Raw genomic sequence first — 18433 nt, 5'->3', positions numbered from 1 at the left:
GGTTTGAACCTGCCTGTGCCAATTCGGAGCCGTGTGACTGTGGGCAAGGTGTTGACCACTCTGGGTCTCAGTTTCCTCCCCATCAAAGATGGATAAGAGAAGTACCCTGCAGCCCACAGTGGTGGAGTGAGGAGCAGATGTCTTGATGGGTGAAGGCCAGGCGATGCCCAGCTGCTCTTGTGACGAACTGGCCTGAGCTTCCTGACAGCAGCAGGACAGTGCCAGTTCTTCCTCAAAATCCCACCCTTTTCCAGCTTTATTAATGAGTTGAGGACGCCTGGCCAGTGGAGATCAGACTGGCTGGAGACCAGCTCACTGGTCCCTGCTGCCCCCTAGTGGCGCACTCTTGCCCAGCGCCTGCCTCTGTGCCTATGGAGGTACCATGCCCAGAAAGCCCAGAAAACTAGGCCTGGGCTACCTCCACCCTCCCGACCTCTCCTCTCTTTCATCTCTGTCTTTCTCCTCCATCCCCTCCAGCACCTGGCAAAGGGCTTGACATACATTCAGAACTCAGGGTGCTCCGAGGACCAGCTGTGTGGCTCAGGGCCAGTCATGGAACCCCTCGGTGCTTCCTTCCTCTTCTGTAAAATGGGAATAATAATAGTACTGACCTCATGGAGCTGTTGTTAGAATTAAATATGTTAATACGCATAAGGCTCAGAATGGTGCCTGCACATAGTTAATGCTGTCCGAGCGTTTCCTAGCATTATTGTTATTATACTGAATGGGTCTGTGGGTGTCATAAAACATAATTAAAGGAGATAATAATATTCTAAATTTAATGTCACTTTATTTTGAAAAGGACAGACTGGACCAATAGAAATCCGACACAGAAATGGTCCCGATGGCATCACCCCACCAACTGTGTATGTGTCCACATCCCTTCTAGACATGGTCCATGTGCAGAGTCAGTGTTTGTATCTTTGCAGAGGTTTCTGTCGTGCATTTCTCATCATATATTCATATATATTATATAAGACAGGTCTTTCCAGAGAAGGAGAACAAAACAAGAGAGACCAAGATGCAGAGAGAGAGAAACACTAAACAAACTTCTGATCCCAGCTCCAGTTTGATACTTGACTCCAACTACAGAATGACTTCTGACCCAGCTGTAGACTGATTCCTGACCCATGCTGTGGACCTATTCATGATCTTAGCTGCACACTGACCCCAGCCACCTGCTGACCCCTAGCCCTGGCAACAGAATAATCTTTGACCCCAACCATAGACTGATCTCTGACTCTGGCCACTTGGACCCCTCACTCTTACACACTGACACACCACCCCATCTGGGAAATGGCATTTCCTGACTTCCAGCTGGTAAATTCAGCTTGAGTTGGTCAACATATCTGGTCTGTCTGTTCTTCCTCTCTGCCATGGAACCACAGAGAAAGCTCTCAGTTCTCCTTTCTAGTCAAAGAGAGCAGTGTTAAGGAAGTCCCCTTTGCCACCTTCTCTTCTGCTTTGGATGTGATGTCTGGTGGTTTGGCAGCCATCTTGTGATCATGAGGGGACAAGCTAGGAGAAGAAAGATAGCGCTCTGAGTGGGGCAGAGTGAGAGAAAAAAAAGGGCCTGGGTCCTTGATTATATCATCAAGTGATCAAATCGACCTCTGGATTCTGAAATAAACCATAAACATGCTTTTGTTTAAACCACGTAGATTTTCTTGGTTTAAACAAGAAAAGCCACAAAGCAGCTTTAAAGCCATAAAGCAGCCTTAAAGACTGTAGTTGGTAGAAAATTGGACCCCTAAAGACGTTCACGTCCTAATCTCTGGAAACTGTGGACGTATTACACTGCAAGGGAGAATCAAGATTGCAGGTGGAATCTCAATTGCTAATTAACTGACCTTGAGATGGGAGATTATCCTGGATTACGTGGATGGACTGATATAATCACAAGAGTCTTTATAAGTGAAAGAAGGATGTAGGAGGGTTAGAGTCAGAGAGAGAATTGAAGATGCTCCGCTGCTGGCTTTGAAGATGGAAGAAGGGGCCAGGTGCCAAGGAATGCAGGCAACCACTAGAAGTTGGGAAAGTCTAGGAACAGACTCTCCTTTCGCGTCTCCAGAGGGAATGCAGCCCTGCTGACACCTTGATATTTAGCTCAGTGAGACCAGTTTCAGACCTCTGGCCCTAGAACTATAAGGTAATACATTTTTGTATTTCAAGCCCTGGACTTGTAGCATTTATTACAGCAGCAATAGGAAATGAACCCACAGATACTCCTCATTCATCTGGACACATCCCAGCCTTCTTTTTCCTCAAGCCCTTCACCCATCACCATCCTCTCCCTCATTTTTGCCACTCAATCTCCACTTCCGGAGGGTTCTGTCAGATCTCTGCCTGCTCCATACCTCCGTCACATCCACCGTTTCTTGTTAAAGTGAACGTGGGGCAGGGCTGAACTTCATGGACAGGCCACCAGGGCACTAGTGCTGCAGGGCCCTGTGCTTGGAATTTGATGCTGTGAGGTCCCTTTCCTGAAATTCTTAATAATTTTATTTCTGAATCTGTGCTTTGTAAGGGAAGCCCCATGGGACAGTAAGGCATGCGCCAAGGGCTTGGAGTCTCTGCTCGAAACTCCCACCTCCAACCATCTGCCCTCCCCCCTGGGAGAGGGTCATAGCCACCGGCTCCTGCACCCCCTGGCCCTCTAGATACTACTTGGCCTCCCGCTTCCCCCCTGCATCCAGTATCCACTGGAGGGGGCTGGACACAAGGAAGGCACAAGGGAGGGTGGAGGTCGGTTGCTCACTTCATGGGATCTTGGTGAAGAGTATGGCGGTGACCGTTCCCACCCCAGGTGTGTCTGCCGGGTGGCCAGAGGCTGCAACTCAGCCGAAGCGAGCCTCTTGCCTGCCCCCCATCCAGGTACCAAGAGTCACCATCTTGAATTCTTAGTACTTTTTGAAGAAGAAGCCCTGAGTTTTCATTTTGCCCTGAGCCCCTCAAATTCCGTAGCCATTCCTGACATGGAGTCATTCTTTCTCTTCAAGATTGAGCCCTCTACCTCCAAACACCATCACTCCCGTGTTTTCAGCTTTTTCCCTGTGCAGGCTTCTTCCCATCACCACGTATAGCTGTCCTGGTCCTTTCCATCTGCAGACAACCAAAGCTTCCTTCCACCAGCCTCCGACTTGCCCTCTCTCTGTCTCTCTGTCTCTGTCTCTATCTGTCTCTGCCTCTGTCTCTCTGTCTCTCTCTGTCTCTGTCTCTCTCTCTCTGTCTCTGTCTCTCTTTCCCTCCCCAGACACAGTTCTCGAAAGCAGTCTCCTCTCTCTGTCTCCGCTTCCTTAGAGCACACCCACTCCTCAGCCGTCTCTGCGCAGAAGCACTTCTGCCTGGAGCCTGCTTCCACGGACAGCAGCTACCAGGTCCAGGCCTGTTTCACTCCCTAGCGTCCCCTGGCACCAGCCTCTCCCTTGTTCTTGAGGCTCTGCCCTTCTTGGTTTTCTTGCTGCAGGCTGTTTGCTCCTGGACAGGCTCCCTTCCCAGGCCTCCTCTGCCCTCCCTGAAATGTTGGGAATCCTCAAGGCCTGTCCTGGGCCACACACACACACACACACACACACCCCACGGGGAATCTTATCTGTGTCCGTACAGATTGTAGCCAACCACAACCTTTACTAAATCTAGACCAGAGTTTCATGGGGTAGGGACTGTATTGCCCAGCACCCAGCATAGTGCCTGGCCCACAGAGTGTGCTCAAGAGACATTGGTTCAGTGCATGAATGAATGAATGAATGATGCCTTCTAAATACGTCTCCCCAGCCCAGATCTCTCCCCTGAACTCCAGACCCATATAGCCAAATGCTATTGGGTGTATCTCAATTTCCACATCTCCCACCCAGATATGTCCCCTGTAGTAAACATCGCTATCTAGTGTGACATCAGTTATGATATATTGTATGAAATATTGTCCTTGATTTCTCATCAGGTCTCCCATGCCTCTCCCACTAGAAGGTAGACTTCACGGAGACAGAGATTTGGGGTTTGTTGGTCTACTGCTGTACCCTGGGGCTTTAGAACAGAGTGTGGTACATAGTAGGTGCTCAAGAAATACTCTGAACAAATGAATGGATCTCCACATGGATGTGCCCACATCTCAGACTCAGTGTATCCTCAGCTAAGTTCTTCATTATCCTCCGCACACTGTCTCCTTCCGGGTCCTGGTCTCAACTGCTAAATCGAAAGAGTGAGCGTTACTCCAGGCAGCGCCCTCCTCCCTCTCTACCGAGATTCGGGCGCTGGCACCCTGTTCCTAGCACCCCATCTCTCTTTCCTGCTCACGGTACCTCCTGGCTTGCATTAGCCAGAAGTGTGGCACACATACCCCTGGGGTAATCCAGGTGGGGGACACAAACCCCTGGGGTCCCTAAGATGATTTGAAGTGGAACATGGGTGTGGGGTAAAAGGACATCGAGAAAGTGATCCCTTTTTCAATTCTCTTTCTCTTCATCTGACTAGCCTTCCACAGGCTACAGTATCTAGCTAGAATTTCATAATTCGTTTTTGGTGTCATTGTTTTTGTTTTTATAGTTCATTTCTGTTTATGAAAAGGAAGGCTGGTTTTCCATTTGTGATGAAGACAATGTTTCTTCTAAAAATAAAATTCTTTAAATAAAACAAGTAAGTCAATATGAAGAAAAAGTTTTAAAGTGATGGAGGGCTTCCCTGGCAGTACAGTGGTTAAGAATCCTCCTGCCAATGCAGGGGACATGGTTTTGAGCCCTGGTCCAGGAGGATCCCACGTGCCGCGGAGCAAATAAGCCCGTGCGCCACGACTACTGAGCCTGCGCTCTAGAGCCTGCGAGCCACAACTACTGAGCCCACGTGCCACAAACTACTGAAGCCCATGCGCCTAGAGTCTGTGCTCCGCAACGAAGAGTAACCCCCACTCGCCGCAACTAGAGAAAGCCTGCACGCAGCAACCAAGACCCAACGCAGCCAAAAATAAATAAATTAATTAATTTTTTTAAAGTGATGGACAAACACGTACATCTGGAAGAAATAAACTGTGGCAGTGTGGATGAGGGACAAAAGTTTGGAAGATGTGGGTCTACAGACCAGAGCCCAAACCCTTTGCAGCCTGGCTCCTGGCTCCTCCCTTCTCATTCCTTCAGCCCATACTACTCCCCAGACACATGACCTTGTGTGATATAACGACTTATAATAAGAAATATATATTTGGTCTTCGTCCCTGTTCCTGGCACAGAGCTCCTAAAACCCTCAGAATTTCCTAAGCGACAAGAGCATTAAATGTCTTTTGTTATGTTAATGAGGTGAGCTTTGGGAAGCCCCTAGGTCCCCTAAGGATGGAGGCTGGTTGCCAGGGGAACCAACCTTGTGATTAGAGGGGAACTGACAGTCCCTCCCTTCAACCTCCTGGGAAGGGAGAGGGGCTGGAGATTGCGTTCAATCACCAATGGCCAATGATATGATCATTCGAGCCTATATGATGAGGCTGCCACAGAAACTCAAAGGAACAGGGTTTGGGGGCTTCTGGTTTGGTGAACATTTGGAGGTGCTGGGAGATTGGCTAGTTCTGGAGATGACCTGGAAGCTCTGTGCCCTTTCCCCATACCTTGCCCTAATGCATCTCTTCCATCTGGCTGTTCCTGAGTTAAATCCTTTCCTAATAAATGAGAAACTAGTAAATAAAATGTTTCTCTCAGCCATGTGAGCTGCACTAGCAAATTAATCAAGCCTGACCAGGGGTTGTCAGAACCAAAAAAAATCTTTTTATGAGCCAGTAAACACATTTTAAAAAGCTAGTTCTGTCACTTGCAACCACAGGGCTCCTGCTTGAAACAGCGTTTTCTTGTTTTGTTTTGTTTTGTTTTGTTTAGATAGAATTCACATAGCATAAAATTCTCCATTTTAATTACTTAAAAATATACAATTTACTGGGTTTTAGTATATTCACAGTGTTGAATCCATCACTGCTATCTAATCCCATCATCACCCACCACACCCCTCCTCGCAAAAATACCCCAAGTCATTAGCAGTCACTCCCAATTTTCCCTCCGCACATCCCCTGATACCACTGATGAAACGTCATCTTTTAAGACCCAGTTACAGTGGGCATTTCCCCAGAACCTTTCACTAAAGACAAGGCAGAATTGTTCTCTCTTTTATACACATCCCTTTATTATCACTTATGATTGCCAGTTTTATTTTTTGTTTTTAACAATGGACTATTTTGAACATACAGAAAATTACTACTCCTGTTTCTCTGACTAGACTGCCTTGAGGGCAGAAACTATATTTCTTCTGTGTCTCCTAGCCCCCAGCCCAGGGCCGGGTTCAGACAAAGTGTTCAGTGAAAATAAATAAATAAATAAAATATTAAAACAAAAAGTGAACAAGGGCTCAGTCCAAACATCCCAGCCCTGGGCTGGGCCAAGACGTGAAGATGCCAGAAAAGGTTTGTTGACTGACTGCTGGACATCCTTGGTAAACAGTTCCACAATGGATAACACTCTTACCTTGTTTGTGTGTGAAGGGCAGGTGGGGGTGGTATGCTTTAGCTGAACTGATCATTTCCCACACTCTGACAATTAATTAAACCCCAAACTAAAGTTACAGTTGGTTGCCATGTCTGGGTACTCCCTAAAATTTCCCCAAGCCACACCCACTTCAGATGCTTAGAGGCAGTAGAGTGGGGAGGCAGAGCAAACCAGCCATCACGGGCATGTTGACTGAACTTCTCTCATCTCAGTTGTCCCATCTGTACAATGGGGCTAAAAATACTAAGTATGTCCTAGGGTCATCTGAGGATTAAATGAGTGAAGATTTGCATAGCATTTAGATGAGCACTGGCTCATTTAAGAAGTCTATTAAACAGGACACTTTTTCTGGGTTAACCAAGAAGTGTATGAGATCACTAAATCATTGCACATGCTGTTTCCTCTGCTTGGAAATACTCTTTTCTACCCCTTACTCACTGCCTTACTCTGTCACCTTTCCGCTTAGATGCCCCCACCTCCAGGAAGTCCTCTGGCTCCCTAGACTTTGGTTAGGTGCCTCTCCTCCAGGCTCCTTACACCTGTGCTTCCCCATCAGCACAGGTAGGGATGATCTGAGACATCTTGGGGTGCCCGTTGTCTTGCATGGGGCGGGTGCTGAGTTCATGAAAGGACATATCAGAATATACATCAAAGGATAAACAAGTGATTTTGTTCTCATCCCTGAGTGCTTCTAACTGAGACTCTTGCCCTGCCCTGGGCACCAAGGCCCTGGTTGCATCCTCCATGTGTCCCTGGGAAGAGAAGGCTGTGGACCAGTGGGCATCCTAAGGCTGGTTTGCACCAGCTCCAGAGAGCAGCTGTGTCATCTTTACTCAGCCCTGCATTCTGTGACATCATGTTGGTAGCTTGAAAGTGGCCAGGGTGGGAATATTTACAACCTGGAAAGCAGCAAACACCACACACCAGGTTTTTTTTTTGCGGTATGTGGGCTTCTTACTGTTGTGGCCTCTCCCATTGCGGAGCACAGGCTCCAGACGCGCAGGCCCAGCGGCCATGGCTTGCAGGCCCAGCCGCTTCGCAGCATGTGGGATCCTCCCGGACCGGGGCACGAACCCGTGTCCCCTGCATTGGCAGGCGGACTCTCAACCACTGTGCCACCATGGAAGCCCCACACCAGGTTTTTGTTGTTTGCTTTTTGATGGCTGACCGGCACAGCCCCTGTTGTTATTTGGGGGGACCACAGAACGCTTGTTTCAGTCTCACCGGGACATGCTTTCCCACAACTAGATTTTGCGCGTGCAGCTCCCTCTGCCTGGACCCCTCCTCCCCTCCCCCCACGGCTAACCACGGCTCCCTCGTGGCCCCTGACCTTTGAAGGACAAGACCTGTGCTGCTTCCTCCTGCCCTTTCCCTGCTGCACCCAGCCTAGCCTGCAAGCTGCTGCTGTCAGTAAATGCTTGTTGATTGTCTGACGGTTCTTGGTAAATACTTTTGTGAGTTTGACCTTTTCCCCATGTGAATGTGGGGAAACCACGGCAGCCTGAATTTTCAGTAAAGAGGAGCCTCTTTGAGGAAGGGAGTCTTTGCAGAAACTCACCACAGCTGCCTGGAAGCAGAGTCATTGCAGCCCTTCCTCCCTGCGTGCGCAGCCTCTTGGAAGACCCAGGTGACTCGGGGCCACGGCTCCCTCCGGTGCAAGATGGGGGAAGAGGAGGAGGTTGGGGACTTTGGGGCAGCGGCTCTTGGTGGGGTGGGAGGCCCTGGAGGCTGACACGCGTGTGCACACACACAGGTGGGGTTGGGCACGTCAGCAAATGCATGTGGATTTGTCACTTGGATCGTGGTCTGGTTTCAGGCGGGTTGACAGAGGCCTGGGGATCTTCCGACCGCAAAGGGTGCTGAAAACAATGCTGGTCTCTGTCGCCTGCACAACCCACCTCCTGCCAAGACCCAGGTTGTGCCCTGTGGCTCCAGCAGAGAGCGAGAGGGTCTACTCCTGTGTGCACATGTGGGGAACAGTACTCACAGTCCCTGATGCATGGGAAGGCTCAGCTCTGCAGAGTGAACACTCAATAACCAGGACCTGTCTGATTTGACCATGGTGCGTGCATGTCTACACAGGCGCGTGCCACCCCCCCCATCCATTACACATGTGGGGAAGGCGGGAACTCTGTTTTTGTCACTGCTATGTCCCCAGCACAGTGTCTGGCACATAGTAGATGCTCAATAAGTATTTGCTTTTATGCAAGTGTGCACGTGTACACACATATGTGCCTGTGTTCACGCGACCGTGTGTGTACCTGCACACGGGTGAACATGGGTGGATGGGGCTGTTGTGTGCTTTCCGTACAGCCACGTGAACAGGGCTGTGCACGCCTGTGTGTGAATGTGCCTGAAGAGGGAGCGTGAGAGAGGGGGCTGAGTCCTCACCGGCCCACGTGACCACGCGTGATGCATCTCCCAATAGCTGGGAATCTACTTCTGAGACCTCAGGTTGCACGTGCGCATGGGTGCGTGAGCAGGGGTGTGATTTCATGTGCACGTGTGTGTATGTGAGAGCTGTTCAGACGTACACATGGGGGTGTGCATGGACTTTTGTGAGAAAGGTGATGGGGCGGTGGTTAGCAAACTGTCCAGGCTCAAATTCCTTTCATTTCATAACTCGTCCATCTGAGCAACCATGGACGAGTTACTGAAACTCTTTGTGCCTCAGCTCTTTATCTGTGAGATGGGGTGAGAATAGCAGCTGTCTCCTGGAGCCATTTGGGGGACTAACTAAGACACTAGCCCTTGGCACTCATTCCATTAGGAGTGGCTCTGGGCGTGCCCATGAGAAGCCCATTGGGTGGGAATCTTCCACTAATGCCAGTAGCGAGTCCCAATCATGCCGCCTGCTACTGTTTTAAGTGGTGTGTCGCACATGGCTCTATGAGCACATCTGTGTCCCCAACCTGCCCCCACCTCAGCCATAGCGAGATAAGAACCCTCTCTGCTGGGCATCAAGATTTGCATGTGGGTTACAGGGAAATAATCAGGCTTCGGTCTAAGATGATTGGAGCAGGGTGGAGGTGGGGGGAAACTGGACTCTCAACATTGCAGCCCCTCTCCTCAGCCATCCTTCCTCCCCGCTCGGAGGAGCAGAACTTGGTCTTTCCTTGGTCACCTGACTCCATCCTCCCAGCCTGGAGAGATCAGTCTTTGCCCGGCCAGCTCACTGGGCTCTGGGGAGGAAGATATGAAACGATGGGCGAGGAGCTCACTCTGAGAAAAAGTGGTCCTAGGATGTGCTCACGGTGATTCCATTAGGAGTGGCTCTGGGCGTGCCCATGAGAGGTCCATTGGGCCGGAATCTTCCACTAATGCCATAAAATGGAAAGAACCAGGTGACTTTCGGGGGTCTAAAAAGAGCGATCATGCTCAGGAGGGGAACTTCGTACCTCAGAAGACATCAGAGGAGACTGTCAACCGATCAGTGTGATTAAGGAGGATGAGGACTTTCCTTCACTCCTGCCCAGGCCCTGGGAGGGGCTGGAGGACAGGAAGTGACCTCCGAGGCTAATCCAGAGTGTTCATTCATCCACTGATTCACTTGAATCACATTTCTTGAGTCCCAGAAGATTCTAGGCCCTGGGGGATCCAAGACCGGTTCCTGCCCACGTGGAACTTGCAGTCACATAGAAAAGCCCCAATAATGCAGTGAGGCTCACAGCACGATGAGGGAAGCATGGGCCCAGAGGAGGGGTGACTCACCCAGTCTTGGGGCATCAAGGAAAGCTTCCTGTAGGAGGTGACATCTCCAGTGAAATCTGAAGGATGAAAACCAGTTTACCAGGAGATGGCAGGGGCGAGAGGGCATCTGGTGGAGGATACAGCACAGGCAAAAACCTGGAGGAACAGCCTGACCTGGCTGGGGCACACAGTGTGAGGTGGGTGAGGTGGTAGGTGAAGCTGGAGGGGAAAGCAGAGGCCTGGGAGCCACACGTGGTGTTTGAGGCTGAAAGGACCTTGTCATCTGCAGGCCATCCTGACTCGGGGATGGCAGGGGTGCCTATTGCCTGGGATGAGTCGAAAGTGGGGGTGGAATGGGGCTGATGGTGGAAAGGAGGGCCTTGAAATACCCATGCAATCACTCGACAAATATTTCATGAGCACCTACTATGCGCCAGGCACTGCTCTGAGGGTGGGGGGCTGTGCAGTGAACAGAACAGACAAACCACGGCCCTAATGAAGTTGCGTGTCTACTGTGGGGACAGACAGCCAGGAGATGGGCATGAGCACACTGAGTGAGGCCGGGTGGCAGTGAACAGACCAGGGAGGTGAGGGAAAGAAGGGCAGAGAGCTGCCATCAGGGGAGGCCAGGGAAAGCCTCGCTGAGGGGTGGGGCGTCTGAACACTGGCTTGACGGGAGTAAAGGAATGGGCCACGCACGCATCTGGAGGTGGGAGAGGCAGAATGTTCCGGGTGGAGGGGCAGCCTGGGCAAGGGCCCTGAGAAGGGAATGCTGTGATCCACGAACAGCAGGGAGGCCAGAGTGTCCGGAGCAGAGAGCGAGGGGGCGAGGAGATGAATTCCCTGGTGGTGGGGACCAGCCACGGAGGGCCTTGCTGGTTCCCTAAGGACTTCGGGTTTTTTATTTGTTTGTTTCTTTTGGCCGCACCGTGCGGCATGAGGGACCCTAGTTCCCCCACCAGGGATTGAATCCGCACGCCCTGCATTGGAAGCACAGAGTCTTAACCACCTGACCGACAGGCTAGTCCCAGAACTTTGGGTTTATTCTACAAATGACAGGAAGGCTTTGGGGGGCCTTCCCCAAACACTTCCCCAACATGGAAGTGACGAGATCAGATTTTTGTTTTATTTATTTATTTTCATAAATTTATTTATATATTTATTTTTGGCTGCGTCGGGTCCTCGTTGCTGCGCGCGGGCTTTGTTTTTAGTTGCGGCGAGCGGGGGCTGCTCTTCGTTGCCGTGCACGGGCTTCTCATTGCAGTGGCTTCTCTTGTTGCGGAGCACGGGCTCTAGGCGCGCGGGCTTCAGTAGTTGTGGCATGCGGGCTCAGTAGTTGTGGCTCACGGGCTTAGTTGCTCTGTGGCATGTGGGATCTTCCCGGACCAGGGCTCGAACCCGTGTCCCCCTGCATTGGCAGGCGGATTCTTAACCACTGAGCCACCGGGGAAGCCCCCAGATTTTTGTCTTAAATGACTACTCTGCAGGGAGGAGAACAGGATGTTTTGGGTGGGGGAGGTCCGAAGGCACAAGTGGGAAGAGAGATGAGCAGCAGCTTGCTGTGATCATCCAGGTGAGGGATGCTGGTGGCTCAGGGCAGGTGCTGACCTTGGAGTCTGGGTGTGTTTTGAAGGTAGACCGGCAAGACTTCCTGACACATGGGTTCAGGGTGAGGAAAGAAAGCGAGAAGGCAAGGATGACCCTGGGCTGAGGCCGTGCTGGGAACCCAGGCGCACTTGCAGTCCACCCCCTTCAGCCTGGAGCAGGTGGAATAATTATCACTGAGAAGCATAATCATAACCCCTGCTGTCTGTTTAGCCCCTACTCGGCCAGCCGTGGTGACCTCATTGCATCCTCGTTATTTTCCCCATCTGCAGGTGGGGGTGTAGAGGCCCAAAAGAAGGAGGCCCGCCCAGGCTCTCTCGGCCCTAAGGGTTGAGGTTCACCTGCGATGTCATCAGTAAGATTGTGGGTCCAACACCGCTCCCACTACAACACCAAATCAGGGGTCCTCTCCAGGGGCTACCTGGCCATGTCTAGTGACACTTCCGGTTGTTACTGCTGGCATCTAGAAGCCCAGGATGCTGCTTAACATCCTACGAGGCAGAGGACAGCCTCACAGCAAAGAATCATCCAGCCCAGATGTCTACAGCACCGAGGTGGAGAGACCCGGCTCCCCCATCCTTCCAGTGCCCCTAAGAGACCACCTGAGGGATTTGGGAGCCCTTCCCTGAATGAGAAGTGAGTCTGTGTTAGGGTGGCAGTTAGCAGCAGGCAGCTGTGGTGACAGAGGCTGGTTCCTCTGTGGAACTGAACTCGACATCCTTGTGGCTTTTCTTGTCCTTTTCAATCGGCCCAGGCATCTGGGCCTAGGCCTTTCATGTATAGACAGTCTCCAAGGGCCTGATGTGTCCCCAGCCCACTACCCTGCTGAGGACCTTCTATGGCTCTGGGTACCATCTTCCCTCCAGTCAATGGCCTCACCACTTCCCTGTTGTCCACCCACACCAGGGCCCTCATTCCGCAAATACCCTGTGTCTCTGCTTGGGGCTTTGTTGCTCATCTCCAGGGCACACTTCCTTCCTCTTTCAGTCTGTTCTTGATTGTTTTCCTTCTCTTATTTTCTTCTGCATTTATCTTGCTGCTCTTTCTCCAAATTCTTGAGAGGGATGTTTGAAACTTTCCTTTTTAGCTTTTCTTCTTTTCTAATTTATGAATTTTTAAGGCTACAAATTTCCCTCTTGGTATTGTTTTAGCTGCAACCCACAAGTTTTGATATGTACTTTTTGTATCGTTCAGTTCAAAATGCTTTCTAATTTCCCACTGTGATTTTTCTCATTGTCCCTTAGGTAATTTATAGGTGTATTTCTTTGTTTCCCCATCCACATTTTTGACAACCTTTGGAATGGCCTCTCCTATCTTTTCAACATAGTGAACTGCTCTTCTGAGTCCAGTTCAAGTGGCCCCTCCTCTGAGAAGCCTTCCCTGGACAGTCCCTCCACCCCAGTCCAGGCATGTAATTAATAGTTGCCTCTTTTCTGTTCCCATGGCACTTTATACAGACGATCATTGTAACACTTTTAGGGCACACAGTAATGTATCTGTCAAGACTCTTTCAGTTTCAAGTGAAAGAATACTGATTCTTTTGGCTGAAACCAAAAGAGAACTTACTGTCTCATTTCACTAAGATGTCTGACTTTTAGGCATAGCTGGATCCAGGTGTTCTGATTCCTGACGACTCAGTTTATCTCTTGGGTCATTTCCTGTATGTTGACTCCATTCTGTTGCAAGTTCTCTCATTGTGGCCATGAGCTATCTGCAGCTACTCCAGCTACTGCAGATATAGCTCATCCTCTCTGCTCCAAGTCTGGAGTCTTTGCCCTAATTGTCTCATCAAAAGTTTCATGGAGTCTCATTGGTTCTGACTGGGTCACATACTCTCACTGGATTAATTAATGTGGCCTGGAGAATAGAGCACATTGGTTTAGGACAGGGTCATGTGCTCCGCTGGGGAGAGAGACAGAAAAAATCAGGACACAATTACCAGGAGAGGAGTAAGCTAGTACCAGAAAGCTAAAAAAGAAAAAGAAAAAGTAAAAAGGCACTACTCCTAAATACTGTTACTACTAACAACAACTATTTTAGTCAGTCTTATACTCACCGAATGCCACCATCCCAAGTGCTTTACTTTTAGTCTTGCGTGTCCCTTTCCCACTGGACTTGAGACCATCGACAGTGAGGGAAGTTCTGTTCTGTTAACTGAGAAAAATCAGAAGCTACAGGAAAGGAAGGAGATGGGTAACTCTTCCTCAACCCTATTAGTGTAGCTGCTGCAGTAACTCTCTGTCTTAATCAGCTCTGGCTGCCACAACAAATACCACAGACGAAGGGGCTTAAACAACAAATTTATTTCTCACGGTTCCAGAGGCAGGAAAGTCCAAGATCAAGGTGCCGACTGATTCAGTTCCTGGTGAGAACCCGCTTCCTCGCTTCGACAGCTGCTCTCTCACGGCATCCTCACGTGGCCTTTCCTTAGGGCCCGTGGAGAGGGGGAGAGAGAACGAGCTCCCTGGTGCCTCTTCTTGTAAGGACACAAATCCAATCCTTAATGAATTCCTTAGCAGCCCCATCTCCATATACAGTCACATGGGGGGGTTAGGGCTACAACATGTGAATTTTGCGGGGACGCGAACATTCAGTCCAGAACACTCTCCATCCAGGATAAGCCCTCCCACATCTTTCCAAAAATGAGAGCCGCAGAGACACTGAGCATGAAAGGAGGCTTTATTGGCCCTGTGGTCCAACCACACATGCAATCAATCTGACCATACAAACACCCACAACAGGTGGCCAAGCCTTGGTTTGCATACGACCGGGGACAGGAAGTTCACCTTCTACTGTAATTAGGCAGCTCTGACTGCACTGGTCTGGACCTAAAGGTCAGCTCTCACATCCCGCACCCTGAATCTTCTCTTCTTCAAGCTAAACACCTCTGCTCCCTCGTGGTTTTCAGACCCTCTTCACACCCCTCCCACCTTTTTGGTTGCCTCTTCTGAATATACTCCAGTTCACCAATGTTCTTAAAATGAAGGGCCAGAACTAGACATAGGCTGCAGGTGTGGCCACTGCAGTGAGGCTCACCTCCCTTGTTCTGGGCACCACACCTCTCTTAAGGCAGCCTCAGGGTGCCTCAAGTTTCTCTTGGCCATGACACACTCTTGACGTTGGGAAAAACCCCCAAGCGTATGTTGCTTCAGTGGTTCTAATACTCGCACGTGTGAAATTGACTAGTTGACTTGAAGTAAAGGATATAACACTCATCCTTGGTCAGTGTCTTTGGAAGGACCACTACTCACATCTCTATAAATTTTTAATGCCTTCCCTCTTGCTGTGCCCTCTCTCCAGCATGCAGGTGCTTTGTGACCTTCCATTTTTAATTTCAAAAATGGAAATAGCTTCATTATTTTCCTCAGATTCCAGAAGCAATGTATCACTTTAAAAATCAATACAGGGGGGCTTCCCTGGTGGTGCAGTGGTTGAGAGTCCGCCTGCCGATGCAGGGGACACGGATTCGTGCCCCGGTCCGGGAAGATCCCACATGCCGCGGAGCAGCTGGGCCCGTGAGCCATGGCCGCTGAGCCAGTGCGTCCGGAGCCTGTGCTCCACAACGGGAGAGACCGCAACAATGAGAGGTCCGCGTACCGCAAAAAAAAAAAAAAAAAATCAATACAGGGAATTCTCTGGTGGTCCAGTGGTTAGGACTTCACGCTTCCACTGCAGGGAGCATGGGTTCAATCCCTGGTTGGGGAACTAAGGTCCCGCATGCCTCATGGCACAGCCAAAAAAAAAAAAAACAGTACAGAAAAATACAAAAAATTAAAAATAAAAATTCCCACCATCTAGATATAGCCCCATTAACACTTGGAGCTAGACTGCCCAGATTCAAATCCTGACTTGACCACTTTCTAGCCCTATGATCCTGGGCAAGTTGCTTAATCTCCTGCACCTTCATTTCCTTGAGTCTAAAATGCAGATATTAAAAGTGATAACTTAGGGACTTCCCTGGTGGTGCAGTGATTAAGAATCCACCTGCCAATGCAGGGGACATGGGTTCGAGCCCTGGTCCAGGAAGATCCCACATGCCGCGGAGCAGCTAAACCCCTGAGCCACAACTACTGAAACCCGCTCTCCTAGAGCCCATGCTCCGCAACAAGAGAAGCCAGTGCAATGAGAAGCCCACGCACCGCAACGAAGAGTAGCCCCGCTCGCCGCAACTTGAGAAAGCCTGCACGCAGCAATGAAGACCCAATGCAGCCAAAAATAAATAAATAAAGTGATAACTTAGCACAGGGCCTATTAGATGGTAAGTTCCTTAAAACTGTAAACAATTTTGTTATTAATAATTGTATCAGTCAGGGTTCTGTTTCTCTGGAGAACCTTGACTAATACAGAGAAATATGTCTTAGTCGGTTCAGGCTGCCGTAACAAAATACCATAGACAGGGGCGGGGGTGGGGGCAGCGGGTGCTTAAACAACAGAAATTTATTTTCTCACTGTTCTGGAGGCTGGAAGTCTGAGGTCAAGTCTGAGCCAGGAAGTCAGCATGGTCAGGTTCTGGTGAGGGCTCTTTTCCTGGCTTGCAGACGGCCATCTTCTTGCTGAGTCTTCATGAAAGTTGGGGAGGCAGAGAAAGAGAGAGAGAGAGTGTGTGTGTGCTCTGGTGTCTCTTCCTCTTCTTATGAAGCTATAGTCTTATCAGATTCAGGCTTCACCCTTATGACTTCATTTAACTTTAATTACCTCCTAAAGGCTCTGTCTCCAGATAGTATAACATTGGGGATAAGGGTTTCAACATATGAACTGGTGGGGGGGAGGGGATGCAGGTCAGTCCTTAGCAATAATATCAGTATATGTGATGGCTATTGTCTTTGTGTAACATGACTCTGTACCCGCACCCCCTTCTTTTTGTGATAACCACAGCGATGGGTTGGCAGTGACCCAATCAGAGCCTCCCTCCTCTTGGTCACAGTGACTCGTGCAGGTATGGCCAGGTTACTCCAGCTGAGCCATCCTTGACCCCAGACTGGCACACAGATTGGCTTGTGATTCAGTCCAAGCCAATGCAAATAATTCCCTGGGGTTTTTCTGGCTGGAGTCCATGGAATCTATTCCTTTCCACTCTGACTGCAGAGCTGGTGAGTTGGGAGTTTGGGGTCTCCAGATGCTGCACAGAGAAAGCCCGACTGCAGTAGGAGAGAATCCCTTTCTGAGCTTTGCCCACCTGCTGCAATACATTCCCAGATTTGCTAAGCTTGCTTGGTTTGGTTTTCTACTACTGCAACTGGAATAATGTTGTTAGTAACAGGCCCCGAGTAATAAAATTTGTTTAGTTTATTTTCTAGGATATGAGAGATTGTTCGTTGTCAGTGTCAGTTTTATCTTTTTTCCTCCATAACAAGCCCCTGATGGGCATCTATCCATCAGTCAGGATTCTATCTGCATCTATATCTACCGCTATGTCTACATCCACACCTGTATGCAAATCTGTATCTATATTAGTTCAAATACAGGTTCGGTTGCATGCAACAGGAACTCAAGATGATAGTGGCTTAAATGAGTGTTTTTTTTCTTACATGGACAGAGATGTCCAGGGCTGAGTGGTGCCCCACAAAGTCACCCGGGCACCAAGGCTTCTTCTATCTTACTGCTCTGCCATCCTTAGGATATTTTCCATGTCTGCATTCTCCGAGATGGCCACCACCATGCCCACATTCCAGGGATCAGGAGAAAGAAAGGGGGCAGAATGGCAGGTTACATTCCCTCCCTTTATTTATTTTATTATTTTCATTTTTTAGTGGCTTTAAATAACCATTCTGTCACGATCAGAAGTTCTGTGGGTCAGGCATTTGGACAGGACCCAACAGATATGGTTTGTTTCTGCTCCATGGTATCTGAAATTTGAGCTGGGGAGATTTTTTTGTTTTGGTTTGCCCACGCCACGCGGCTTGCAGGATCTCAGTTCCCTGACCAGGGATTGAACCCAGGCCGCAGCAGTGAAAGTGTCAAATCCTAACCATTAGAGCACCAGGGAACTCCCAGAGCTGGGGAGATTTGAAGGCTGGGGGTGACTTAGCAGCTGGGGGCTGGAATCATTTGATGGCTCGATCACCTGCAGGTCTGGCACTTGGGTCAGGGTGACTCAAAAACAGGACAGCTGACCAGCAAACCTATACGTGATTTCTCTGTGCAGCTGGATTTCCCCACGGCGTGGCCGCCTCAGGGTTCTTAGAGCTCTTGCCTGGCAGCTCAGCGCTCCCAGTAGAAGTGTTCCAGTCTTTTTTTATTTTTAAAAACTTAAAAGATTTTAAAAGTATAAGACACCTCCCTATAAAGGTATGACTCTGAAATTGCACGTGGTACTTATACTCACAAAACCTGATTTTCTCACTTGATCTATTACATCTTTTGATTTTAAATAATATAAGCTATCTATTTCTATATCATCTATTTTATATACAAATTAATTTTCCCATTTTAATATCTGCAGAGTATTCCATGATATTAATGTTTTATAAATTATTAATACAACCCTCTCTTCCTGGTTCATTCCAACTTTGTCAATATTTTTATATGTACCTGGCATAACTTGTTCCACCAGTCTGGGTATACAAATAAGCCCCTTTCTCTTTCTGATAGTCATTCAAACCCCCTGTGTGGTTACAGGTTACATT

Source organism: Globicephala melas, chromosome 15, assembly GCF_963455315.2.
Source record: "Globicephala melas chromosome 15, mGloMel1.2, whole genome shotgun sequence".
Classification (NCBI taxonomy): Eukaryota; Metazoa; Chordata; class Mammalia; order Artiodactyla; family Delphinidae; genus Globicephala; species Globicephala melas.
This window is presented reverse-complemented; position numbering follows the sequence as displayed.